Source organism: Mesocricetus auratus, unplaced genomic scaffold (assembly GCF_017639785.1).
Source record: "Mesocricetus auratus isolate SY011 unplaced genomic scaffold, BCM_Maur_2.0 Super-Scaffold_100003, whole genome shotgun sequence".
Classification (NCBI taxonomy): Eukaryota; Metazoa; Chordata; class Mammalia; order Rodentia; family Cricetidae; genus Mesocricetus; species Mesocricetus auratus.
Window position 1 is genome coordinate 68,356,296 of NW_024429188.1, and position 27,902 is coordinate 68,384,197.

The 27,902-nt window shown below is 36.1% G+C and overlaps 1 protein-coding gene across 6 annotated transcripts in view; it reads left to right on the plus strand.

Annotated features, from left to right (window-relative positions):
• Diaph2 (diaphanous related formin 2) overlaps positions 1 to 27,902 on the plus strand; it is a 722,722-nt gene that overhangs the window by 577,955 nt on the left and 116,865 nt on the right. The gene's annotated exons all lie outside the window — the stretch shown is intronic.

Here is a 27,902-nt window from a genome sequence, read left to right on the forward strand (position 1 = left end):
TAACGGGATAATGGTCATGATCCATAAAAATCAGAAAGTAATAGATTAACCTTGTTTTTTGTTGTTGTTGTTGTTGTTGGTAGTGGAGTTGCTGTCTTATTTCCTTTTGTATTTTATTAGCAACAGATAAAGTTATGCTCTGAAAACTGGTCTCAGTGGGGAGATACATAAATGAAGCATGACAAGTGGAACTAGATAGTCATCCTTCTCTCTCTGTTCAGACAGTATGGGTAAGGAGAATAGTAACTCCACTGAGAGTAATCAGAATCAGTTTTTCTGATCACTCCTTCTAAGATGATCACTTCCTCATATGTTTCCTTCATATCTTTCTTGATCTAGAAAAAGAGAAAGTAGGTATATTAATTTTGTTTCCCCTTCATGAGCGTTTTAGACAAGTAATGAAAAAATAAAAATTAATATTAAATATGTAAATGCTACTTAATATAAATTGCTATCATTTGAGCTAACTAGCCTATTCTACCGTTCTGTGTTTGAACTTAAAGTTATTGTATGCAAGTGGAATAGAAATTTTGTACCCACTGAAATTCAACAAACTGACAGACAGAGTGGTACTCAATGCTGAGTTGTCCATAAAAGCTTTGGGCAATATTGAAATTCATAGCGGAATTCCTTTAAGTTATATTCATCTTTTTCCCATTAGGGTAAATTTCTTGTTTGGGTAATAGTTAATATTCCATGTTTGCCCTTCATGAAAGGCTTATAAAGATTAGCTGAATGTGAAGGTTTGATTGAGAGGAGAAAATTGTTTTGATTGGAAGGTGAGACTGCTTCATGTAGATAGTCATTAAATATGCCCTTTAACAGCTTTGTAAAACTTGAAAAAAGAATATTTTTAAAAAATCTGTGTTTGTATATTCATAACAAAAATTTTAAGCAATTCTGTATGACAGAAGGCTAAGAGAAATGCCCACCAACACGTAGGAGGCAGTCATTTCATCATCTTTCATCTCTCTGTGTAAACTCTTAGGTGTCTACATGCTACCAGAGATTTCTTCTGTCCATTAAGAGTAGCACTAGTGATGGGAGTTGGGGACAGACAAATTGAAATAATATTTTTAATCAGTGTATTTCTCAGTTAAGAAACTAATCAAGTTTGTAAATTAAAGCATGTTCTTCTGGACCATCAAAAAAGTGTCATTATCTTCTAGTCTGTATATTCTACATATACTCATTTTCTAAAGCCCCTATTTGGTAAGTCATATTGATTCCAGAGTGCTTCTATGAGACAGAGATGTCTTTGATTTACTGGGTTTTCTATATGTTTGATACTCAATGGAATATAGTGTTGTCAATTGAAATATCAGTAGTATCCTCATGAACACTATAATTATATTATTTCCAAGTAATCTAAATTGTGATGCCCATCAGTTTATAGCTAGATTGCCCCTGTTTTCTTTCGTCTTTCTGGAGCAGAGCTATAAACTTCTACAGGTTTCTGCCTGTTTTTCCTTTCTGAGCTAGCTCATCCTTGCCTGCCAATTGCATAGTTTCTTAGTTGCATGGTTTGGTGCCATTCCAATATCACATTGATTAATATTCTGAAAATTTTCCCCATTCTACAATGGAATTCTTAGCCCTTAAGTATAACTGCCATGTCAATATGGCAAGATGAAAGCACAAAAGCAAAATTATGAATAATACTAATTTCCTAAGGAAGGATTAGTTTGAAAATACAGCCAAGTTCCTAAAATAACCACTTCAAAATACAACCAACTGACCAGAAGCAGTGAGAATGTACGATTCTGCCATTCTACTTGTTATCTCCACTATCACCAAGTACACATGGAATTGCTGTATGCAAACCTGGAGCTCTACCACTGACGTTTTCAATGCAAAATTGTTTTCAATTCCATGTTTAAACAAATAAGGTACTATAAAGTCAAAATGTTGATAAATTATATGAGGAGTTGCCTAAATTACAAGTCTTACAGTGGAACCTGTTATCCACCATACACAGAGACCCACAACGAGCATCACAGCCAAATAAAAAGGCATTCCCAACTATTGCCTCTGTTCAGGCGACTAAGTGCACTTGAGTACACCAGTTTTGTTTGGAACACTTCGAATTCGCTTTCTGTTTCTGTGATAAAACACCATGATCAAAAGCAACTTGGGAAGCAGAAGCTTTATTTCAGCTTCAGTGTTCCAGTGAATCACCAAGAGAAGCCAAAACAGGAACTCAAGGCAGGAACCAGGAACCTGACCAGGGGTGGCACCTCCACAGTGGCCTGAACACTCACATCAATTAGAAATCAAGGAAATGCTCCACAAACATGATCACAAGTCAATCTGACTGTGTAGCAATCTCCCAATTGTGCCTCTGTCAAGTAATATTAACCTATGTCAAGTTGACAGCTGAAGTACTGTGAGGTAGTTCGGGGTAGATTCTCATATAACAAATATTACTAAAATACCAATAAACAGTATTATGTAAGCTCCAAGTCAGAATGTATAAAGACAACAGATAATTACTTGGGTTGTGCTGATACTCACTGACTGAGTAGTAACCCATATCACAAGGCTTTGCTGATATCAAGCTCAGGTTAGGAAATACCCATTAATTTGTTGTACATCTGTGCCATGAAAAGCACTGTGCTAGACATGATAAAATATGTAGAAATAATTAAGATAAGATTCTCTTAGTTACAAAACCCCTGTATCTTTTATGAAAGATAAAAGGCTCAGAAACACTACAGAATAATGCAAAAGATATTAGGTGTTAAGCAAGAGGGGTTAATATATAGTATTTGGGGACTGGAGAGATGGCTCAGTGGTTAAGAGCACTGGCTGTTCTTCCAGAGGTCCTGAATTAAATTCCCAGCAACTCTATGGTAGCTCACAACCATCTATAAGTGGGATCTGATGCCCTCTTCTTGCCTAAATTTGCACATGGAGATAGGGCACTCATCTTCATAAAATAAATGAATAAATCTTTATGGGAATTTAGAGGAAGACGATAGCATGTCTTACTATATATTATTAGAAAAATAATCAGAGAAGAAAATTATTGAAGAATGTGTAAGGGTTTTAGGAGTGAAAGTTGGAGGTGAGGGTCATGGCCACAGTAAAGTGAAATATCATAAAGAAAAACGTGGAAATAAGAACAGTAAAGCCTTTTTCACAATAGCAAGCAGTGTAGAATAGAAGCCAGATAAGAGCTGTGTATTCCTTCCTTAAAGACTAACCTCCCTCAGGACCTGAGCAGATGGCTCTGTAAAGAGCTTACTGTGCGAGTATGAGGACCTGACTTTTTATTCCCAACACCCATGTAAAAGCTGGGTGAAGTGGCTTGTGCTTGTAAACATAAAGCTGGAGGAGATATGGAGACAGGAACATCTTTGAGACCTAGCTGAATTGGATCAGTGAGAGGCTCTCTTGTCCAAAACACACATCCACCCAAACAAAATGAGTCTTTTTCAATATTGTTTACTTTTTTGAGACAGGATTTCTCTGTGTAGCTTTGGTACCTGTCCTGGAACTCACTTTGCAGGCCAAACTGGACTTAAAATCACAGAGATGTGCCTGCCTGTGCCTCCCAAGTGCTGGGATTAAAGGTATATACCATCAACACTTGGCTGTTTTCCAATATTGTGACAGGATTGAGAGGAAATATTAAAGCTATAGGAGCAGATATTATGACTTCAACTGTAGAGTTTTATTAAATGCCTCCTTAGTGCCATATACAGGTTAAGATATTCTAGCTGCAAAAGCCAAACCAGATATTTGTCTTTTAGGAAAACAAGAATTTAGTCTTCTATGAAGGAATAGTGTATCTGTGTGGCACTGGAGTTAGGGAAATATCCTTCAACCTCTGTCATTTCTCCTTTGTGTCCCTAGAATACAATATTTTTACCTCAAAGTTTATTGCATAAAAGTACTATTTTCCTTAACAATTTTAGTATAGACTTATCAATTAAAATTTTGCTTAATCTTATTTTGACCCTCTTTGTTTTATCCTTTAATATAACACTTAATTTCAGTGAATTTACAATTCACTTTGATGATAATTGCCCATCAATATTCCTGATTTTGCCCTAATAAGGTCAAGCATAAGCTTTTGAGGTAAAAGAAGGACAAAGAGCAAGACCTCACAAAATGAAAAACATACTTAAAGTACAAATACACAGCACCACACTGGTTTTTACTTTAGATAGTAATAGAAATCTAGAACTGGTTTCTCTGCTTCTGCTCCAGCCAAACCAACAGCTTCTTTACTTGTCCATTGTAAAAAAAAAAGTAAGTGTGTATCTCTGCAATAGGTAGATATATCATATAGCTACTTTTGTTATAACTAGATTTTAATATATAGTTTTCACCTTAATAATACTCATAAGAGAAACAAAGTGACGAAACCAAGGAACAGAGTCAATGTTTTTGGGCTTCAGAACAACACAGAGCAACCAAGAAAACTGCACTTGAAAAACTAAGAAACTCAGGAGATACTCACTCCTAGTTTTTACATATCAGCAAAATAACAGTATAAATGATATGTATAATTTACCATTTGATACTAGATAGGGGACAACAACAGTGTTGTATACAGCAGAGGAAGGAACGAACCCTGTTAGAGAAAAATTACTTTTAAATAAAACTCACATTTCCCCAATCCTCTGTTTTGCTGGCTCAGCCTCCTTCTATACACTCAGCACTTCAGCTATGGAAAGGGGTCTCAGAAGCATTTCTTGAAGTTCTCAGGAGCCACTTCATAAACAGAAAGATGCATGCACTACTCTTCCCTTTGTAACACACATCCCCATGCCTGCTGCTTGCTATAACAACTGGAATACTCATGGTATCAGAACTTCATGGTCCTCCTGGATGAAGTGAAGGCAGGATGCCTCTCTTTTCTGTAATTGTACTTTGTTGTGCCTAGTAGCACTGCTTATGCCTCAGATTCATACAGAATTTTAGAGGAACAGAATGCTGATTAATTCACAACTCTTCCCATCAAATGTGGCCACATTAAACAAGTTCCAAAGGCAATCCTGTGGTACATACCATGTAGAATTGGGTAACACCTTTATTTCTTGGTAACTAAACTCTTGGGGATATTGTGTTTCTTACTTTAGTATCTCTAGGTCAAGACTGAGCTCTATGTCACTCAAGATGACCTCTCTCGCATAAAGTTCATCAGTCTCTAGTTTGTAATAGTGAAATATTACATTAGCTTACAAAATGCTGTTTACTGTGTAGATTCTTCTTTACTTTATCCTTTACACTGAAATTCTGATAAATAAAAGTACAACTGTACTAGCAGATTTTTTGTCAACTTGACACAAGCTAGAATCATCAGAGAGGAAAAAGCCTCAATTGAGGAAATGCCTCCATGAGTTCCAGCTTCAAGGCATTTTCTCTGAGAACCACCTGTAAGGCATTTTTCTCTATTAGTGACCAATGGGGGAGGGTTCAACCCATGGTGGGTGGTACCATCCCTGGGCTGATAGCCCTGGGTTCTATAAGAAAGCAGGCTGTGCAATTGATGTGAGCAAGCCAGCAAGCAGCACCCCTCCATGGCCTCTGCATCAGTTCCTGTCTTCAGGTCCCTGTCATGTTTGAGTTAATGCCCTGAATTCCTTCAGTGATGAACAGCAATGTGGAAGTATAAGATGAATAAACCCTTTCCTCCCCAACTTGCTTTTTTGTCATGTGTTCATTGTAGCAACAAAAACCAAAGAAACAAAATATGCCATCCATCCAAATAACTTTTAGTACTCAGGTACTAGAACCAGCTAATAGGGTTAGGCTCTTAGAGTACATACCACAAGATAGAGACTGAGCCTGTGGAGAGATTTCAGTTTTATATCATAACAATGAGTTTAAAACCATACTAAACAATAGAAACATCCCATTAAATTTTTTAAAAAAGGATTTAACTATCAGAAATTCATTGGTAGCCTTAAACCTTAAAAATCATTTTAAGAAGGGGCATGGCAGCGACGGTGTGGGGAATTTGAGACAGGATAGATTTCAGTTTGCAATGAGTTCCAAAATGCTATTAATTTTAAGTCCAAGTACTTTAGATTTATTTTTAGCAGTCCATGTAAATCATAAGATGAAATGTATACCTAAAGTCATTGTATAATATTTGCTTTCTTAGTTTCATTTCTCAATGAAAACTACATGTTACTTTTAGAGTACATATGCATTGATTAATAAGATTTAGGTTTGCATTAATGATGGTAGAAATAGAGAATTACTGTGTTGTCTATTTTTGAAGATTCTTTGACCACTAGTGAAACAAGTTGAGCACAGATCATTTTTTCCTGATTTATATGCAGAACTGTTCTAAACAAGCACTGATGATGTTCTCTTCAGAAATTTCAATCACTTTCTGCTTGTCTGTTCTAATGCAATACAATCATTTATGCTGTGCATTTCTTCATTGTTGATCTCTTTAAGACAGTAGGAGCTAAGGCCAATACAACATGATTTGTATGAAAATATGGATGTAGCAGGCATTCTTTAGATATTGAAGTATGGGAGGAATTAGGACAAGCAATTATTATGCAGCAATAAATTCCTCTTGGTAGTTTTGTATCCATGTCAACAATACATAGTCAGACTAACACTGAGGAACTAAACTCACAAGATTACCTGCTTGTTTACAAACGTTTCCTTTGGAAATAAATAGTTGGATATATGAAATCAGTCTAGTTTAGGCAGTTGTAAATGCAACTACAATCACTGGCAAAGTTTTCTTCAGACTGAGTACCTAAAACCTCTAGAAAACCAAATGCTTAAAAATTATTCTAAAATCAGTGGCCCTGATTATGGGCTCATCTCTATCTGGCTTGGTTTGGCTTGTTCTCTTCTGTTTTGTTTTGTTTGACACAAGGTCTCCCTGTGTAAGTAGTTCTAAACTTTCTGCTTCAACTTCTGTAATGCTAGGAATACTGTCCTGTGTTTCCATGCATAGCTGAGGAAAGCTTTTAAGCTTATGGATGGTGTGAACTTTCTTTAAGATAGAGATGATGCTTTGTGGTAAAAATTGCTGTAAGGAGTATAGTCATATTTTGCTTTAAATGATGAAAATTTACTTTTAGCCTGTAATGGCAAACTCATTGTGATATATGCTGTTGATAACTGCTTGTTGAATCCTTCACAATAATAAGAAATGTTGAACCCACCAGAAAGTCTCCTCACTATACCTAAAGTTGTTTATGAAGCTTGAAATTTAGGCATGAAGGAAATAGAAATATGAGTCTACATCACTATGAATGGAATTCTATATAAGCAGAGTTTATTTTATAGGGGAACTTGAATGTCTCCTGTGTAAGGTACCTTCATATGACCTTTCTATTCAGTAATGTTTAATCTTGACAAGTGAAGAAATACAGTGATGTTCTTTAATCTTTTTAAAAAGCTGAATCTAACTGTACACCATCACTCTTATATCTGTTGTGCTTGAACTTGACTTCTGCCTGTTTGTTATCCTCAAATCACATTTTGTTCCTCAAAAGTCCTAAATACCATCAGAAGAAAAAAATGAAAATTGGAATGACAGTTAGAGCCTTTTGTTCCAGCTTTACCATCTTCTCCCATCTGTTTTTGTCATCTGCCCTCTAAGAGCAAGAAGAAAGCTTCAGAAATGGTGAGCCTTTCGAGATGACATTAAGTGATTAATTCTGCTTTCAACACTCTCACAAAATTACTCAGGAAAACAGCCCTTTCTGAAGTTTCAGGGGTTTTAATCTGCTGGGTAGGAGCATCCTGAGGATTTCAACTGTTTGTTTGAAGGCCTTCTGGAATCTAAGATGGTATTTTCCCTTTTCACTTGGGAAGATCTTAACTTGAGATTTCAGATTTAGTGGCCTGTTTTGTTGTTTGTCTAGCATAGATGAGGTACACTGTGGGCAAGCAGTATAGTACTCTCTGGGCAGTGAACAAGGAACTTTTTTCATACATTATTTACAACTCTGCAGTGCTTTCAGGGAAGCAAGGTACATTCTGGACACAAAGAAATGAAAAAAACAAAGCAATGTATAAAGTTTTCATATAGTTGTAGGAAAGTTAATACTACTGTTCGTGAATTTCTTCTACATTGAAAAATTATAATAGCTCCTTGTTCGACTTTATAACTATTAATCTAAAGTAAATATTTACTTTTGTTCCTAATAAAGTAATTGATAGATTGTCTTCTAATATGCGGAACTTGCCTATAGCCAAACAGTATAATTATATATGGATAATCCAATATTGATTTTACATATGTTTGAGAAAACATGTCAATTATGTGTATCAGTAATATCTTAAGTGATAGCATCATGAAAATGAAGGTGCTTCATACATAATATTCTTATATGACTTGGTCAACATAACAACAGATGGTTAAGATCAAGCATTCGTGAGTTTTTCTGAAAAGAAAAAAAGACTTAAAATTTCCGATTCTTATTTTTGTGCAAATTTAGATTAACTTTTTTTGTTTTATTTTTAATGTGCAATGGTGTTTTGCCTGTATGTCTGTGTGAGAGTGTAGGCTCCCCTGGAACTGGAGTTACAGACAATAGTGTGCTGCCATGTGGGTGCTGAGAATTGAACCTTGGTCCTCTGGAAGAATAGCCAGTGCTCTTAACTGTTAACTCATCACCCCAGCCCCTTAAATTAACTCTTATTCACCAATAGCAAACATTAAAAATCTCAATTAATGGTCTTAAGAACTTCACATGGAAGACCCAGGAGATGCTCATACTTAGTGAAGAAACATGACAGATTAGTGGATAATAGGCCAAAACAGAAAATAAATTTAGAAAAACAATTCCAATATAGTAAATTTTAGGAAACTATTAGAAATAATAAAATATTGAATTCAAGTGTGATATGGTCCAAGAAATACACATGAAAAGAATATTGATCCCATCTGACAATTTGAATTTTTTTTCAGTTGTCACAAATAGTATTGATCAATTTGCATGTCTTACTTATAATGGAAACTTCCTAGTAGAGAAAGATGCAAAGCACAGAGAAAGTGTTATGATCAAGTCGAATCCTATCTGCCCAGCACTCTGTATTATGCATCATTCTCATGCTTACACATTCTATTCTTTAGGCTTCGTCTGCTTTGCACTCTTGGGCCTTTTGCACAACACTTGCCTTCTTCTCAGATGCTGCTGTAGAACAGTTCTGCTACTTTCATGCTCTCTCACAAAACCATTCCTCGTCTTCAATTTTTTCAACCTGATATTCCATACAATGACCGTGAGTTTAAAAAATAGGAAAATCAGGGGAATCTAGTTATATCAGCATTGTTTGCTGCTTGAAGCCAGTTTTATTTGTCTCAAGTCTTGCCATTGCATCCTTAAGGCGAGAGGTGAGAATGACAATACATATTGTTTTAAACAAATTCTCTCTTACTTCCTGAAAAATAATCCTGATTTGGGTGGCAGGAAGGAGTCAGTGATGTTTGAAAGGAATAGAGAGAAACTCCTGACCAAAATTCTTGGCTTTATATTTTGACCTTATTACCACTGGAAATGCTTGTATAAGTAGGGTATCTGGTTAATCGTCATAATTTTGTATTATTATATCCATGATTAATATAGACAATTATATAATGGCTGAATATTTTACTCTCTACAAATCACACACACATACACACAACCCTCAAAAAGGAAAGTGTCTGTTCAGAGTACACATTCATTGATAGGTTGGCAGATATTCGTGTGTTCTGTGAAAAGGAAGACGTTCTAGATTTCAATAGGCAAGTGGGTAGATTTATTATTTTACTTTTGTCTCTCACAAGTCTTCCAAATAAAACAAATACCTACTTGGACAGGTCATAATTAAATTCTATTCTAAAGAGAAGTCTTTATTACTAGGTGTATAAAACAAAGTTTGTACAAATTAGGCCCCTTATAAGATAATTAATATGTTCAGATTTTTCTGATATTTGGATAACATAGCTTTTTTTATTTCTTCTTCTTCTCCTCCCCTTTTTAATGTAAAGGCTAATTTTGATTATAGTAAGATCTACAATGTGTATTACTATTTACCTAAACTAGCATGTTGCTGGAAAAGTACTGTCTTTGATTGTGATTGTATTAAATGAAATTATGTAAGAATTATTTTCATAATGTATGACTTCAGTTTACTGCTTCACTTCTGTTTTCTACCATTGATAGCTTTTGACCTCCTACATGATCAGACTATGAAAGTTAATTGTGACTTTAAAAAAGTTTTAAATAGAAAAGAAGTTCAGTTTTGAAGTGTGGCGTTTTCTGTTTTCTTTTCTGGGCCCTATGATTTGTAATATGTCTCCTGGCACAATTACAGGTAAAGGGTAGTATTTTGGTGAAACTCATCACTGGGTACCACTCACAGGTAAAGGGTAGTATTGTGGTAAAGCTCATCACTGGGTATCCCGAACTACTTTTGTACCAATTAGCTATGGAACTTTTCTGCTAGCCTTGGGGTTTGAGATTATTAGAGGCAACCATTTCTGAATTCTTGTCTTTCTAATATTAGTTTAAGCAAATTTTCTTTCACAGAGGAATTGAACAACCCTTTTCTGAGTGTCCTACTTCAAAAATATTGCAGCTGCTGTAGTTTTACATGCCATCATGCCTTTTGTTTCTTTTGGCTATGCAAGTTTGAGCTTTAAGGTAGATCCCAGTGCTTTTACCACTAGTAGGTGAGGTCTCTGAGATCTTGACTTTCTAAGTGATGCAAAAGCCTCAGTGAAGTGTAGGCAACCATCCTCCTTCTTTGTTAGCATAGTTCATCTTAGTAGCAGCTGACTAGAATAAGACAGTCTTGGTGAGAGTGGATAAATAAATAATTGCAAATCAGTCTTTCGTATTAGAAAACAACACAGATCAAGAACTCTGTGAATATTATCGTAGTAGTGTCAACAGTATATACGATGTGCTCCATTAAACCTGAAAAATGAAGAGAAAGACCAAATCCATGATTGTCCAATTAAAGCAAACTTTATTTAACACTGCCAAGAAGGTCCATATCCAGGATTCCTAGAAGATAGTGCTGACTTATGTTAGTCGGGTGCTCCTAAAGGCGGGACCCACAGGCTATGGTACTTCCTGCCTTCATCCCAATGGGGGCAAGCCCACATACTGACATACTTCTTACCTATGTACCTCCCACCTACATGTGATCAAGCACATCCTGTGCAGTTGGGCAGGTAACCTCGTTTACTGAAGTTAAAAGCACATGGATTGTTGTCTTACATGAACAGCCCCCAGCATTCTAGTAAGTTATATGTCCTTGGGCAAGTAGAGCTCATAGGTTAATTTTACCCCCTTACAGTGTTAATCCTAAGATTTGCAAGAGAAAAACCAGTTAAACAATTTTTAGCCAAATTTAAAGCAAGATTTAATTCCATACGGGCTAAGATTACAGACCAGCCAGGTCCACTCCTGGGTTAAATGACTGAAAGTCATATATTGCAGGAGATTAAAAAGGCAAAAGCACAAAGCCACTGCATTTCCCATCAGTTCCAATCAGGGGCAAACATACATCCTGACATAGTTCCTGGCCACATACCTCCCACCCAAATGTGATAAAGCACATCCACTGCAGATGGGTCAAACAAACATAGGACAAGAAGGAACATAGCTGTCTTAGGTGCAAACAGAACTCTGAACCTGCAAGGTACATTTTTCCCACTCTCGTTTCCCATTAGCTTGCAATGTGTGTTGTTCTTGTTCCTGCTTTGGTCTCACAACAGTGCACCCTTAGATGTCAATGTGCTATAAAGAAATGCCGAATGAGCTGTGAACCATCAAAACTGAATGCAAAGCAAACTGTAGTCACTTAGAAAAAAATCATACCTTTAGTCAAAGAAGAGTATCTGTTCTTATTAGACTTACATTTGGGACAGAGAGTACAGAGGCAGTGCTGAGGCTTGTTTCTTTTGTGGTCTTCCTCTTTCTTCTCCCACCATACCTGTCATTTCCTTAATCTTCAATTGAATAATATGCAGTTTATGAAATAGCCACTGCTTCTGAAGTTCTCTGCAGAGGTGTAAGTCTTATTGAGAGGAAAGTAATTTTCAAAGTAGTTAATATGAAAAATATGTCCCGTTTAAATAATGTAAGGCAAACTGGACTAATTTAACTTGGACATCTAATTTTAAATCTTTTGTGAGTTTTGTTCTGAAAGCTACTACAACTTGTTAAATTTGAATAAGAGAGAACAAAACAGACATAGTAGAATATTACTTCTTCGCTAGCTTTAAATTAATTTTAGATTACAAAGGACCACATCTTCATTATGAAAGTGAGGAATTCAATATGTACTCCAAAGTGTTCTCTTCTAGCCACTTTAATAATGTCAAGATTGCATGAGAAGAACAAAGGAAATAATATTTTTATATATAAATGTTACTTTTCTAAAATAACATAAAGTTAACTAAGCCCCCACTCCCATTTATGACTCTTTGTAGCTTAATAACAATAAAATTTACAAACATATCACTGGATAGCTGGCACATGAACATTTATGAAAAGAGAAATAATAGTTTAAAATTAAACATAACAATCCTGCTTTAAAAGATTATATATCGTGAACAGTTTTTGTAGTTTGCATTTTTGGAAATAAGCTTGTTTTGAAATTATATAAATGCATTAATTGGGACAAATTCTTCCTTATAATTGACATTTAACACTTGTACAAATTAATACTTGGAACACATCACAGATTTTTACTTATATTTGTATCCATCTGTGTCAGTTATCCAAGTGATAAAATAATAATCAAAAGTCTGATGGTTTAATATAATACCTATTGTGCTCGACATATCTTTTATGCCTTGACATTAAATGTCTCTGTTGCCTTCCTATCTACTTCCAAAGCTCTATTACCCATTCCTGATCCTATTTAACTGCACTTATTAGTCCTTTGACAGTGCTGCCTACTATTGACAGTATCATTTAATTTGCTTAATTTCCTGACATTTGCTATGTTAATTTTTTTACTTTGGGGTTTTCTAGTGCATGATTTGTGCTTAAAATAGAAAAGCTCTCCACTAAGACTCAGTCATATCACCTAAGTACTACAGTTGTCCCAGATGTAATAGGAAGAGATAAAGAAGGGATCAGAGATAATAAATTTTCCCTGCTTTCTCCACAAATTTATTACTGCAAGCTGTAAGTCTCAGCTTTTATTGATAAATATAAATACGAGTTATGTAAGAACAGTCTGTGCTTATTTATAATAGCATTCAAATCTGATTTTAGTCATTGCTAAGGCCAAACCACTCCATAAATAGTCCTGAGTCAATCTGAAAACAGGTATTTGTTTTATAACCTGTTTTTATTGCACATGCAGTCCGTTTTATGACTTTTATAATTAAAGTAATAAAATTAAATAATATTTTCAGTTACTTATCAGATAAGCATATACCTTCCTTTCTGAGGCAACCTAGGGTCATTAAAAACTATGCATCTTGTGGGGCAAGAGAGGAGGGAAGGTGATGTTTTTCAATTGCTTATGAGGCTTTTAGCAAAACAATCCCTCTTATAATCCTAGATCTGACTAAATCCCCGCTCAAAAGGCAAGCAAGGAATGAGATCTGTTTTAGAAAAAAACAGAGGCTGGGGGAGGAAGAAAGAGTATCTGAATGTGTTTGCCCATAGTCCCCTTTCCAGGATTCCACTGTTGTATAGCTTAGTACCTCTTGCCATTGCTCCTGAAAATACTCAACATTGAAATGCTGTTATGTCTTTTTATTTTTTATTTAAATTAGAAACAAACTTGCTTCGCATGTCAATCCCAGCTCCCTCTCCCTCCCCTCCTCCCCTGCCTCCACTAACTCCCCAACCCCCCCACTGCTCCCCAGGGAGGATGAGGCTCTCCATGGGATTATCCAAAGTCCCAGCACAATTCTTCACAGAACTTGAAAGAACAATTCTCAACTTTATATGGAAAAACAAAAAACCCAGGATAGCCAAGACAACCCTGCTCAACAAAGCAACATCTGGAGGCATCACCATCCCTGACTTCAAGCTCTATTATAGAGCTATAGTCCTGAAAACAGCTTGGTATTCACACAAAAATAGACAGGTAGACCAATGGAATCGAATTGAACAACCTGAGATTAATCCACAAACCTATGAACACCTGATTTTCGACATCTTCAACAAATGGTGCTGGAATAACTGGATATTGGCATGTAGAAGACTGCAGATAGATCTGTGTCTACCGCCACGCACAAAACTTAAGTCCAAATGGATCAAAGACCTCAACATAAATCCAGCCACACTGAACCTGTTAGAAGAGAAAGTGGGAGGTATCCTTGAAGGAATTGGTACAGAAGACAGCTTCCTGAGCATAACACCAGTAAAATAGACACTGAGATCACAATTAATAAATGGGACCTCCTGAAACTGTAAGGCAAAGCTTCTGTAAGGCAAAGGACACAGTCAGCAAGACAAAAAGGCAACCCACAGGTTGGGAAAAGATATTGACTAACCCCATATCTGACAGATGGCTGATCTCTAAAATTTACAAAGAACTCAAGAAGCTACTCTCCAAAACACCAAAGGACCCAATTAAAAATTGGGGGACTGGCCGGGCGGTGGTGGTGCACGACTTTAATCCCAGCACTCGGGAGGCAAAGGCAGGCGGATCTCTGTGAGTTCGAGGCCAGGCTGGACCGAAAGCCTCCAAAACAATACAGAGAAACACTGTCTTGTAAAAACCAAAAAAAAAAAAAAATTGGGGGACTGAACTAAATAGAGAATTCTCAATAGAGGAGAACTATAAATCTGCACATTAATGTTAATGGAATCTACACTTAGATGTTGAGGTAAAAAAATCTAAGAATGTACTATAAAATCTTGTTAAAAAGCTGAGTTTTTACAGTGGGCCAAACCTAAGGGGTATTCTATGGATGTCTTAAGTTAGTATGTAGGCAATCTTTAACGTACAACATGGTTAGTAAAATGGCTTTATGCTTTTTGAGTTTTATTTTTTATCAAAGCAAGTGGGGTGGGGAGTTTCATTGTAAAAGATTCCATGAAAAAGCAGTCTTGATAAAAGCAGTGTCTATATATGTAACTCCCTTGGTCTCTGGTCAGAGTACCAGGTGTCATTCTAGAATTTATCTAATCCTTCCCTTCTGCTCTTTTAGGTTCTGAGACTTTGTAAGTTTGCAGACTCTCCCTCCCTGCAATGCTGACCCTGATCTCATCAACTTCACTGTCTCTTCTTTCTCTTACCACTTTCCAGGAAAACCTGGGAGCTGCTATGTCCTACAATTTTACTAAAGTGCTATATTTATAATCTGGATCTTTTATTGACATACATGGTGAGCTTTTCTGTGCTAGTACAATAATTTGAGTAGCATCTTTCATTAAGATGCACTGACCATTTTGAGTAGCAGCTTTAAGTCTGAGAATAATCATCCTACATCATGGTCTATATTCTTTAAAAGAAAGGGAAGATTGTAATTGTTGTTTTGCTGCAGCAACATCAGTGAGTAATGACCCACAGGACTCAACAAAATCCACTTGTGGGAGTTTATTAGGAAGGGGGGGTGGGGAGGAGAGGGGGTTAGGGGAAGTTGGTGTCAGCCAATCTGGAGAAGTGAAGGGAGGAGCAGGCAGGTGGTGCTTGACTTTATTTGTATCTACACTTGACTGAGCAATAGCGGAGAGACTACCTTAAATGCCCCTCCCTGATAATAGGTTTGATGACTGCTTTATATGCCATCCTAGAACCTTCATCCAAGGGACTGATGGAAGCAGAGATAGACACCCATAGCTAAAGACGGAACTGAACTGCTGGAACCCAGTGGCAGAGAGTGATGAACAAAGGGGTCAAGACTGGGCTGGAGAAACCTACAGAAACAGCTGACCTGAACAAGGGGGGAGCTCTTGGACCCCAGTTAATGGCTGAGAGGCCAGCATGGGACTGACCCAGACCCCCTGAATGTGGGTGTCAGTGAGGAGGCCTAGGAAATCTATGGGGCCTTGGGTAGTAGATCAGTATTTATCCCTGGCATACAAAGAGACTTTGGGTAATCATCCCACAATGAGGGATACTTTCTCAGCCTGGACTCTTGGGGGGAGGGCCTAGGCCCTGCCCTGAACAAAATGACAGACTGTGGAGATCCCCCATGGAGGACCTCATCTCACCCTTCCTGGGGAAGAGAGTGGGGATTGGCTGGGGGGCTGCGGGGACTGGGGTGAGGAGGGGAGAGAGAGGGAGCTGGGATCCACATGTGAAGCAAGCTTGTTTCTAATTTAAATTAAAAAAAAACATTAAAAATGTAAGCCAGAAATGCAGTATATTGAGAGTCCAATTACATAGCCTATCACACTCATTCAATACAGAATAAATCTGATGTTTTCTAGAGAGTGCAAATCTTGTTTTAAGGAAGCCTTCTGCCTATAGCCAAAGTTTTAAATAATTATAATTACAAATATGCAAACTTAGAAAAACATTGTCTATACCTGTCTTCATGTTCTACCATAATTTTTTGGTGTACGACTGTTGTTAAATCAAACGATGTTTGATTTGCCTAGAAAAGCTATACTATTGAACTAAAAGTTGAGCATGAATTTATTTTAGATGAAGTGAAAATAAGTTCAGGAGTTCATTACTTTTTCTCTTATTATTTTTCAATCTAGGGGGAAACTTTTAAATATAGCACCACAATTTGGTTTAATAGATTGTAGCTACCTAAGTTTTAGCTAGAAGTGGATGGTAAAAGCAATCCTTATTTCTTCAGTCCAGAACATGATATAATTGAGGATGCATCTAAGAAGCACAAAATATTCATTCTTCTAATAGTTCCTCCATAAAGATGTTCATGCAACTCTATTTTAAGTGTCCATCATTAGAGATAAATGCATTTTAAGCCTTTTGATTAGAGAACTCATAGCCATCAAACTCTGCTGAGAGCAGAAACATAATATTAATATTTAAGCTTTCCATTTGCTTTCATGAAACCTATGAACAGAAGCTATTAGGTTTCTGGGGATTGTATTGAAATGACAAATTCAGCATGAAAAAAAAGTCTTGATATTCTTACTGAGATTGTCCTGTGTTAGGCCATCCTGAGAAATGGCTCCGAATGGATTCTTATTCTTAAGTGCTAGAAGTTCTCTCTCTATATTTGATTTTGATAGTTGCCAATATTTCTGTGAAGAGGAATGATGCTACATGAATAAGAACACTTTAAAATTACAATTTAGTCAGTGACCTATTTCAGAATAGTTGGATTAAAATGATTCATTTTAGTTCCATTTTCTAAGAATTAAAACAAAGCACAAAGGAAATGGGCTTTGGAGATTTTCTGAGTCACCCATATGAAAAACAGCAAAAAGTCCTTCTGTACCTGGCACATACTGTACCTTCAATAAACTTCTTCAGTGACTGACTGCATTCTCTAAGTAAATAGACACTCCATTTTACTAATTATGTGATCTTCCTGCTTGCCCTCTTTCTTGAATAACTAGAAGTATTTTACTAATGTAGTGTTCTATTCTAAAATAGCTTGCATTATAAAAATGATGCATTCTCATTACAGAAAATTTAGAAACACATGAAATATACAGAGACAAATGTCTCTATTCTCAATATTCAAAAGCAACTATGATTAACATTTTGGTTTATTTTTGTCTCTCATATATTGCTATGCATATTTTATACTGTTCAGGCTATACCGTAAATACGATTATGTACCTTGCTTTTCACGTAACTTTGTAAATGTTTTCACACATTAGTGGATCTCATTTTATCTCTGCTTTTAATAGTTCAATATTGTTATAATGGATAAATAAATATATGATAATTCACACCTTCTTCCCCTTAAATTTGACATTGAATGTTTTCCCAGTTTTTCCTACTGTGAATAATGCTGTCACAAACATTTTTCTATGTATAATGCATACACTTCTAAATCAGGACGACTCCATCTTCAAAAGATTTCAGAAAAGTAAATGAAGTGAATTAAGAATTACCTACTGTTTACCCCGTACAAAGCATGATTTGCTTGAGATATCTCAGACCATAAATTTTGTAATTAGTAAATACACACACACACAAAACACACAAACTGGGTTATGCATTGATTTATGGGAGCCTAAGCTATCTAACAGCACCCTATATTAAAAAGTGATAACTATAGAAGTCACACACAAGTATATGTTTATATATACATTTATATCTATAATACACATATATAATATGTATGTACATACATACATATATGTATATCAAAGATTGACCTTGTCACAAAGGAATATGGGGTTTTATTATAAACAAAGAACAACAATAAATAACCTACTAGGTTGATTAATATAAAATTGTAGATTTCATACTTACAAAGCTTATTTCCTAAGATTTTACATAGCATAATATAGTATATATTAATATTTTGTGTTGATACACATATAAATTAGATATATGTCAGGTAAGATGCATATAGGTTCATATATTTGAATGCTTGGTCTACAGTTGTTGGGAAGGATGAGGAGGTATGGCATTGTTAGATGAGATATAGTAGTGGGGGTGGGCTTAGAGGTGTGCGTGCGTGCATGCGTGCGTGCGTGCATGTGTGTGTGTGTGTGTGTGTGTTTCTTTGTCTGTCTGTTTTGTATTGTTGATTATTTGTCTGATAAAGTCAACGACAGACTTTGGGGAACACTCATAAAAATCATACAGTGGCCTCATGAATTACTATGAGAAGAGTGCATGCCTGTAAATACCTAAAAGGGTTTATTAGAACATTCAGTACTAGACAGTTATGATTATATCATTGCTCCTATTACTATTATCAGTTATTTTATGACTTTGGTTTGAAAAGGGGCAAGAGTAGTGCTGAAAGAATTGCTCAATTGGTAAAACCGTTTGCTGTGTAAGACTTACAAGCTGAGTTTGATCCCTGGAAGCCATGTAATATGGAAGGAAAAACTGACACCACAGTTTCCTTCTGACTTTATATGTATGCTCTAATATAAGCATGCCTGCACTCACATCACACCATACACACAATCATAATAGATTTTTTTTGTTATTTCATGTGCTTGTGTGCAGGCATATGTACTTGATGTGGGATAGCATTCTTGTTCACTGTAAATATTTGTTACTTATATTGGTTTAATAAAATTCTGATTGGACAGTAGCCAGACAGAAAGTATAGGCAGGGCTACTAGACTAAGAGAATTCTGGGAAGAGGAAAGGCATTGATAGAGATGCCAACCAATCAGTCACAGAGGAAGCAAGATGAGAATGGCTTACTGAGAAAAGGTACCAATCCACGTGGTTAAACATAGATAAGAATTATTGGCTAATTTAAGCTATAAGAGCTGGACAGTAATAAGCCTCAGCAATAGGCCAAACAGTTTATTATTAATATAAACCTCTCTGTGTTTATTTGGAACTAAGGGACTATGGGATCAGGCAGTAAAGAAATTTCTGTCTATATGCACCTAGTGCCAAAGTAGGTCAGATAGTGTTGGATCCTCCTGGAGCTTGATTTATAGGCAGTTGTGAGGTAAACCAACTCAGGTCCTCTGTAAAATATGCAAGCATTCTTAAACTTTGAACCATCCCTCTGGTTCCTGAATAATTGTTTTAAAAAATCAAGAGTAGAGAAATAGATTGGAGGTGCTAATAAAGTAAGAAAATGATTAGAAAAATGTTGACCTTTAGGAGAGGGAATGGAGAAATGAGGGACATATGATATTGCTCTAGAAGTGAAGGCAAATAGTGAAGCTTGTGATACAGACTCACTCTTAAAACAGTTGAAATCCAGATTAGCCAATGGAAAATAGTCAGTTTTCTTTAAGTGTGTGTCCCCCCTGGTAGGTTGACCAATTTCCAGCAGAAAAATCACTCATTCAAGAATATATGGGCAGCACAAATTGTACTTGATGGGCTTAAATGGGGACACAAAAAGTTGGGTAGTTAGGAAAGAGGATGTATATGGCAAGACTGGGGGAAATGTGACCAAAGTGCATCATATGACATTATCAATGAAGTAGTAAAACTGTGACAAGGTAAAAGGAAATAAGGAAGAAAGGTAGCCTGTGGAGACAGGGGAAGTGTGGGCATACTCTGGCAGTAAGCAAGATATATGCAGTAGTTACACATATCAAATTTTGTGAAGTCTTGATGACAGCTTAATTCTTCATGGCTAAGAAGACTAGTGTCTAAGTGAGGGTATCCCAGATCTTTGAAAGCGTCCCTCAGTAGCCTATCTGGAGGGCAAGTCTGGCCATAGTGGAAAAGAGCCATTATGACAAACAGAAGTGAAGGAGTTTTAGACAGAGAAGTCAAAAGCTTGGCTTCGTCTTCCCAATCTCGCTTTTCTATCTGTACACTAGTTGTTTAACCTGTGGATGTCAGTAAATTCATTCCAGAATGAGAACTCCACTTCAATCTATCTTTAACACTCCAGATTCCAGAACTCATGAGCCCTAAGGGTGAGTTCCAGAGTATACCTGGATGAGGAAAGTCTCCACTGAAATACTAAGGTTGGAAAATGGTAGGAAAGCTCGGAGACCAGAGTTAAATTTCATTAAAAGTGAAGCCAGACTTTACAGTCATGCCACGTCTCAATCTTTCCTGCCTTTACATTTAAAAAAGAAGAAAGCAAGAACGAAGACTCATTTGTGGTTTTTAGCAACAGATATTATAGATATTCTGAATCTAATTTGCTCTTCAGACACTTAAAAGTAAATATTATCTTAGCTTTTATGCATCTAAAGTGTCCGTTAACATATCAAAACTCAACAGTTTACTTGCAGGGAGTAATTGTTCTGTATTTAACAAGAAGATAACAAAAGAATATTTTATGCTTTTCTGTGCCTATAATACCATTCTGCTTTGGAGCAGCTAACTAGGTTGCTTGAATATGCTGTTACAGAACTGGTTAATCCATAATTCAGCAGGTTCTTGGCTTCCAAGTTGCCTTATTGACAAGCCTAAAGAAAGTGGATGGAACTAATTAGCACTCAGCATTATAAAATAGGAAGAATTAAATAAAGCGGCTTCAATATTAAACTCAGACCCCTATGAAGATATTTCCTTTAGTTATGGGGATTTTGAAATGATGGACAGGCTAAACCAAAACTCATAATCCTATTACAGTCTCCTACACCCACCTAATAAGCTTCAAGAGCTGTTTCTGAGTCTGGGATATTGCCATCTTCCTCTAGGCTTCTCTGTGTATAGCTTATAAATTCTTTACTGTTCTCACTAAATACTTTGTTATTTAAAATACTATGAAAGAGCGTATATAAGTATATACGTATATATACATATTGATGTATTTTGACTGTAATAATACCCTTAGCCTGTAGGGAACTTCATATTATTAATAATTTCAGAGGAAAGCTTTTTAAGAAAAAAGCTCCAGGCTTAGCTGTAATGAGGCATTTGAAAAGGAGGAGGGGGTATATTTGTGTGTGTAATGAAAATATTGAACCCTTTGGGATGTTCTGAACCATGGTGTACTAATAAATGATCTTTCCATTTCAGTGTTCCAGCAGACATCTTTGTACCCCTCCCTGATTTACCCTTGCAAAATGCTTTTAGTTCACATTTCCTTTTAAATATTCTGTCTCCTGACATTTACTCCTGGGGTGGGGGTGCAGTAGGGTGAATGAAATGGTGAAAGGAAGGCAGTACCAAGGAGCAGACAATGTTAGTGGCTTAGAATAATGAGCCCATTTTCAGCTGAGCCATGTGGTTCGTATGAATTAATTAACCCCTTACAAGCATTTGTCTGACAATCCTAATTCTCATTCAGTTCAATGAGTTTCCTAATTATCATTTAACTAAATAGCAGTAAAAACTGTTTATATCCTACCATTAAGGAAGCTTTGTAGAATTCCTTTCCTATAAATCATCTGAAGCTGTTTACAACTTTCTTCCGGTTTGTGCTCTGGTTGCTGTTTCACTGCTTTCAGGAGTATTTTCAAGGTGGTAATTATACAATGTGCTCTTAAGTTTTCTCAGCCTGGGAAAGGTAAAGGACCTCAGTAAGGAACATGTTCGCAGTTTAATTGGAAGAATATAGGCTTAAACTATTATCTACCATGTTAAACAAAATGAATCCATAGATGCTATATGGATATAGAATGATTAATTGTTCATTCTTAAGACCTATGCCATTTAGTTCCTTGTGATAAGATAGTGATAAAGCACTTTGACCCAGAAAGGGAAAGAGGAATGTATTGCATTGACAGCACTGGAAAGGTATTGAGAATGTTCGAGAAGTATATTTGAAAAAGGAATCATCTAGAGCATCCCTTATCTTCTAGGCGCTATATATGTAATTACTTTTCATTTTTATATGAGTAGTTAAAGAAATATTAATAAACATTTTATTTAATTAAGCCTCTTCTGATTGCAAGGGACAAAAAAAGCTATTTAAACTGAGTGTTTATTGAAGAGCTACAAAGAGACTTAAGGGAATTTAAGGCAAGAAATACATCACATCTTGATCTAGATTTCTGGAAATGGGATCCTTGCTCTCCATTCAAAGTAGTGCTGCATTCCTCCACAGCTAGTGTTTTGGTAGAGATTTTATTCACCTTGGTTTCATTATCACTTCTATCTTCTCCTTTTTTGGCAGTTGGTTTCCTATGTGAACATAACTACAAGACTGTCAGAGCTGCAATGCAGAATGGCTCTTGTTTTGTATGATATTGGTCTGACCTAGTTCAGATTTTCATGACAGCATCTGACTGCACTAATGTGGCCTGTGGATTTGTTCCTCTTGAGTTGGCTGTCTAACCTGTGTCCAATTGACCAGGGCAGAGATAATGTGACAGGATACATAAAACTGCTACTTATAAGGACTGTATGAAAAGGGAGGAGGGGGGGAGAGAGAGAGAGAGAGAGAGAGAGAGAGAGAGAGAGAGAGAGAGAGAGAGAGAGAGGGAGGGAGGGAGGGAGGGAGAGAGGGAGGGAGGGAGGGAGGGAGGGAAGGGAGAAAAAGAGAAAAGAAGGAAGGAAAGTAGGTAAGTATGGGAATGACAGACAAATGAACTTATGTTAATACACAATACCAGTATAGTAGTGACTCAAAATTATAATTAACACCCCAAATATGTCCCTTACAGATAAGTACCTTGGTTACATTTGCAGGATACTTATACCCTATATAGAGTAAATCTTAAAGTATACTTCCAGGGGGAAAATGTGGAAGCCAGCCCTCCTCATCAAATCAGTCATAGTTTCTTAGAGGACTGAAAGACAAGTTAAAGCTAAAATTAAAGTTCTGTGTATACAGTAGATCTGATGAACACACCCTTTCCTTCATCTCTGACTTAGAGAAACTAATGAATGTTTTAATTAATTTGAGAATATGAGATGTCAAATTTCCATCAAAAAGGGTTTTGAGAAATTAAAAATGTTAACCACAGCATATGTATACAAAAGTCCCATCATATTCATTGAATTCCAGAGGAAGTCACTTATCAGTTATATACTAATTCCTTTTTGTTGGTGTTACACAAATATTTCAAATAAATGAGTTTTACTCTCTTTCTGACAGACTGCTTTTTAAAGGGCATATTTTTGGTATTAAGGGAAATTCTGAGTCATTCCTATACTGGTGTTGTGTCCTGTCTTCTTTTTAGTTCATATAAGGTGACTCTAATGGCTAAGGAAGAAACACCACCTAAAAATCACTAGAAGAACAATATATTGTTAATTTAAAATGATTACATTTACTTATTCATTGTATGTATGTCAAAGACCAACATGGATGTCAGAAGACAACTTGCTGGAGTCTGTTTCCCTATTCTACCATGTGGGTCCTAGGGATTGAACTCATGTTTTCAGACATGGTGGTGAGTGCTTTAACCACTGAGTTATCTCCCAGTCCCACAGTACATATATTTAATTATTTTAGAATTTATTTCATTGTTTACAATAGAATAAGCAAAGAATTGGCATATGTACTTGTGTCTATGTTATTTTCCCATACCATAGTTTATCCCTTTGCATAATAATAGCAGAGACAAAATCCTAGCACATACTGTGTATTTTCCATGGACAATATGCAATTAAATGTTTAATCTAAACCCAAAACAGATAATTTGTGCTAGTTCATAGAAAGATTATAAGTGCTGGAAAAAAGTCAGTTTCATAACATTCCTGCTGCAACTGGCCTGCAATAAATGTTCACAGTGGTATTTGGAGGCCATGTCACTTTAGTCAGATCACTGGGGCTTAGCAATGATGCCTATAGTAAAACTTAGTTCACTGCTTATCAGGCAATGTGTGAAGGCTTCCAGGCTGAAGGTTCATTAGGTCAGTGTGTAAGAACTGTCAATCATACCAAGCTGTCAGGAAAATCCATTTTAGAAAAATGAAGTAAAGGTTTTCCACTTAGGATTCGTGTACATTGTGTCCTTACTGCCATCATACAGTCCATACCAGAGATAGTTTTTGCTCAAGAGTAGAAAAATGGGCTATTATAATATTCTGAATAAAGGCCTTTGGCCATTGTCACTTATAAACATGACCCCTACTCATAATAATCATCATGGGCACCTAGGGTGAACAGGATAGAATTTTTTCAATGAACACAAGTACCCAAGTCTGTAAGGAAGTAGGGATTTGTGTCATATGCATTAGCTCTAGTATCTTCTCATAGTGACAGAAACTGAAGTTGTTCAAATATTGTTTGCTTTCAGCTGAACACCAACAGAAATCATGTTTATGGACTTCACTATCCCAGTTATGCTCCCTCTTAATCTAACAAAATTTGGAAAAATGATTCATTATATTTCTTTCATATTATCATGTGTAGTTTATATTTAATGATAGTATTATTTTAGTTTAATAGTTTGCCATTGTGTTTCAACATAGAATGCTCTGAATTAGGGATTTTAAAGATGTATTTTATTTTATGCATGTGGGTGTTTTGTCTGTATGTATGTCAATGTGTCATGTGCATGCAATGCTTGTTCAGGCCACAAGAGAGTATAGGATTCTGTGGTACTGGATTCGCAGATGATTGTGAGCCACTGTGTGGGTGCTGGGAACCAAACCCAGGTCTTCTGGAAGAGCAGCCAGTGTGCCTAATCACTGAGACTTCTCTCCAGCCCCACAGTTTTCTTAAAATAATAATAATTATTACTTCCTTGTAAAGGGAACCAAGATTCACAGGTACATACCTCTTTTAGGTTTTATTTAACACTAAAATATTAGTTAGTACTCATTAGCTACCTATATGATTGTTTGTGTGCTGAGAGTATACCCATGCAACAGATCACTGAACCAGGATACATATATCTGTTTTTCATAACTCTTACAAGTTAAGCAAATTGACAGTGTAGTTGTCATCATCAAATATGCCAGAAACCCTGAGAGGGCAATGCAAATAGTCCAACTAGGAAAACATCAAGTTGATGATAGTATACAGGTAACAATTACTAGAAAAATCAATAGAATGTCAGTATATAATATAAAGTAAATTATATAGTTTTGTTAAACTCCTGATTTCATTGCTTTCAGCTTCACAGTTTTACTAAGGAATTTATATTCATTTCTAACATTTTGAATTAATTAGTTCTTCATGAAACAATACCCTCCCTGAGTGGAGATTTTAAATTCTATTCCATTAAACATCAGCTGGTTTTATTTCCAGGTAGCATCTATTAGGACAAACATCATGAAAAGGCCACTGACCAGAATGTTGATTCCCTGGTTGATAGCTGGGAGAAAAATAAACTTATGTTTAATGGAGTAGACTGTCTAAACCCCTGTTTTGAGAAGAGTGAACATTCATGAATATGTATTCATTGTGGAATTCAATAAATTTTGATAGTGAAGGACATCCATATCATAGAAAGTAGCACCTATTCATTAACTTCTTACTTTCCAAAGAAATAAATAGGAATGCAGCTGGAGTTGGAACATTGAAGATAACCAGCTCATTCCTTGATTATATGATGCATTCAGCCAGACTGGATGATAACTAGTGAGAAATATGTATTGTCTGTGCTTTGCTTTACTTAAATTTTATTTATATTGTATCAGCTCAATCATAAACTAATTTTATAACACACTTTGTGATTTTATTTTGATTCTTTTTTTTCTTTGCTTATTGAGAGCTGGTCCCACTATGTCACTATAGCTGACTTGTAACTTGCAATATACTTCTGATTAGCCTTGATCCTCCCAGTTCAGTCTTCTGTGTTAAAAGTTTGTAAGCATGTACCATCACAATCAGCATAGTTTCGTTGTATGTTCTAGGTATTTTTTAAAGTAATTTCAAATAACTGATATAGTGCTTAATTAAATATTTCCATTGTTTGCATATATGAAGGTTATGAATTCAAGTTATTTATGTATGAAAGGAGCTATGTATTTATAGTTCTGATTATTTAAGCTTTCTTGTAGACTATCACCCCTTCTGGTGTGGGCCATAGCAATGTGATTATTTTTACCTATTGTTATTCAACTATTGTGATATTTTGGGAATCTTATTGACTTTATGTAGAGAAATACAACCTTGGATTCATAATTCATCTATTCACAACTCATTCATTGGGCAGTGGCAGTAGTGAATGTACTTTAGTGGCAAACAAAGACAAACTATTTGGAGATAATGCAGCATAATGAAGATTTAAGACTAAGTTTTTTAAAAATCTGTGCAATGTACTCAACTCCAATGTGTGTGACATATTCAGGCTAAGAAAAAAACTGAAGAGCAGAACATATTCCCAGGTCATGATAGCTGTTATTCACAGTAGGATAGACTTGTTCTAGTTCATAGAGCCTTCCAAATGTATTCTTTACTAAAGAAGTCTCATTCTAATGCTGAGTATAGAAGCATGAATTATCTATCCTTAAGCAGAGGCAATATTGGTATTCCAACATGCCAAGGGCACAAAAATGCATCTACTTTCTACTACATCTCAAATGTAGTAGGCATTTCTAGTAAATTTTTGTTTTCCTCTAATTTTTCTCACCATTGCCTGTCACTAAGGACTCTGCCTTCTAAAAGGGATATAGTGGTGGCACAGGTCTTTATTCCCAGCACTTATAAGGCAGAGGCAGACAGATCTTTGAATTAAAGGCCAGCCTGATCACAGAGCGAGTTCCAGGACAGCCAGGGATACACAAAGAAACCCTGTCTCGAAAAACTAGCCAAAAAAGGTGAGATCTGACAGAGATAACTTTCAAATGAATGTGAAAATGCAGTTACACACTTAGATTCTGGGGTCTATGACAGAGATAACTTAAACATGAGTGTGAAAATGCAGTTACACATTTAGACTCTAATTGAATTGGCTAGTAAATAGCACTGCTCATTTTGTATCCATAATAACCCTAGCAGAAAAGTTATCCTTATACAGGCCTGTTCCCCTTTTATGCTATGAGTTTTCCTGTGTCTTTTATAAAGCAAATGGCATCTTCATGTCTGCTGCTCACGCTGAGTGCCCTAAAAGCAACTGTGTTAGAGCTTCCACTAAAGAAAGAACAAAGGAAGTCAGGCTCTACAGCATCTTGGGTTTGGTAGGCAGGCAGGTATCTTATGTAAGCCATCTCATTGCCATCTGCACATTGTGCCAGAGCATCAGTTTTTGTCTTCTTTAGTTTAGAGGTGAAGGAATGGAGGCTTAAAGAAGTTAAGTAGCTTGTCCAATATCATACCTAGTGAATAACTGAATAGGAATCTGAAAGCTGGTTTGTCAGGTTTCAAACAACATGCTATTTCCTTACATTGTTGCCTTTTACTTGGGGAATCATGATCAAGATTTATGGGATTGCTCATAGTTTCCTTGGTCAGGAACACTTCTAGATAGATTTTTAGTTCTTGCCACAAACAAGACTAGCAACCCCACTATTTGTTTCAAATGACTGATTAATCGGTAGAAATAGTCACTGCAATTCTTTTGAGACTTTTCAAATCAGAGTTGAAAATTCGTGTTGTTCTCCAAGCAATACTGATT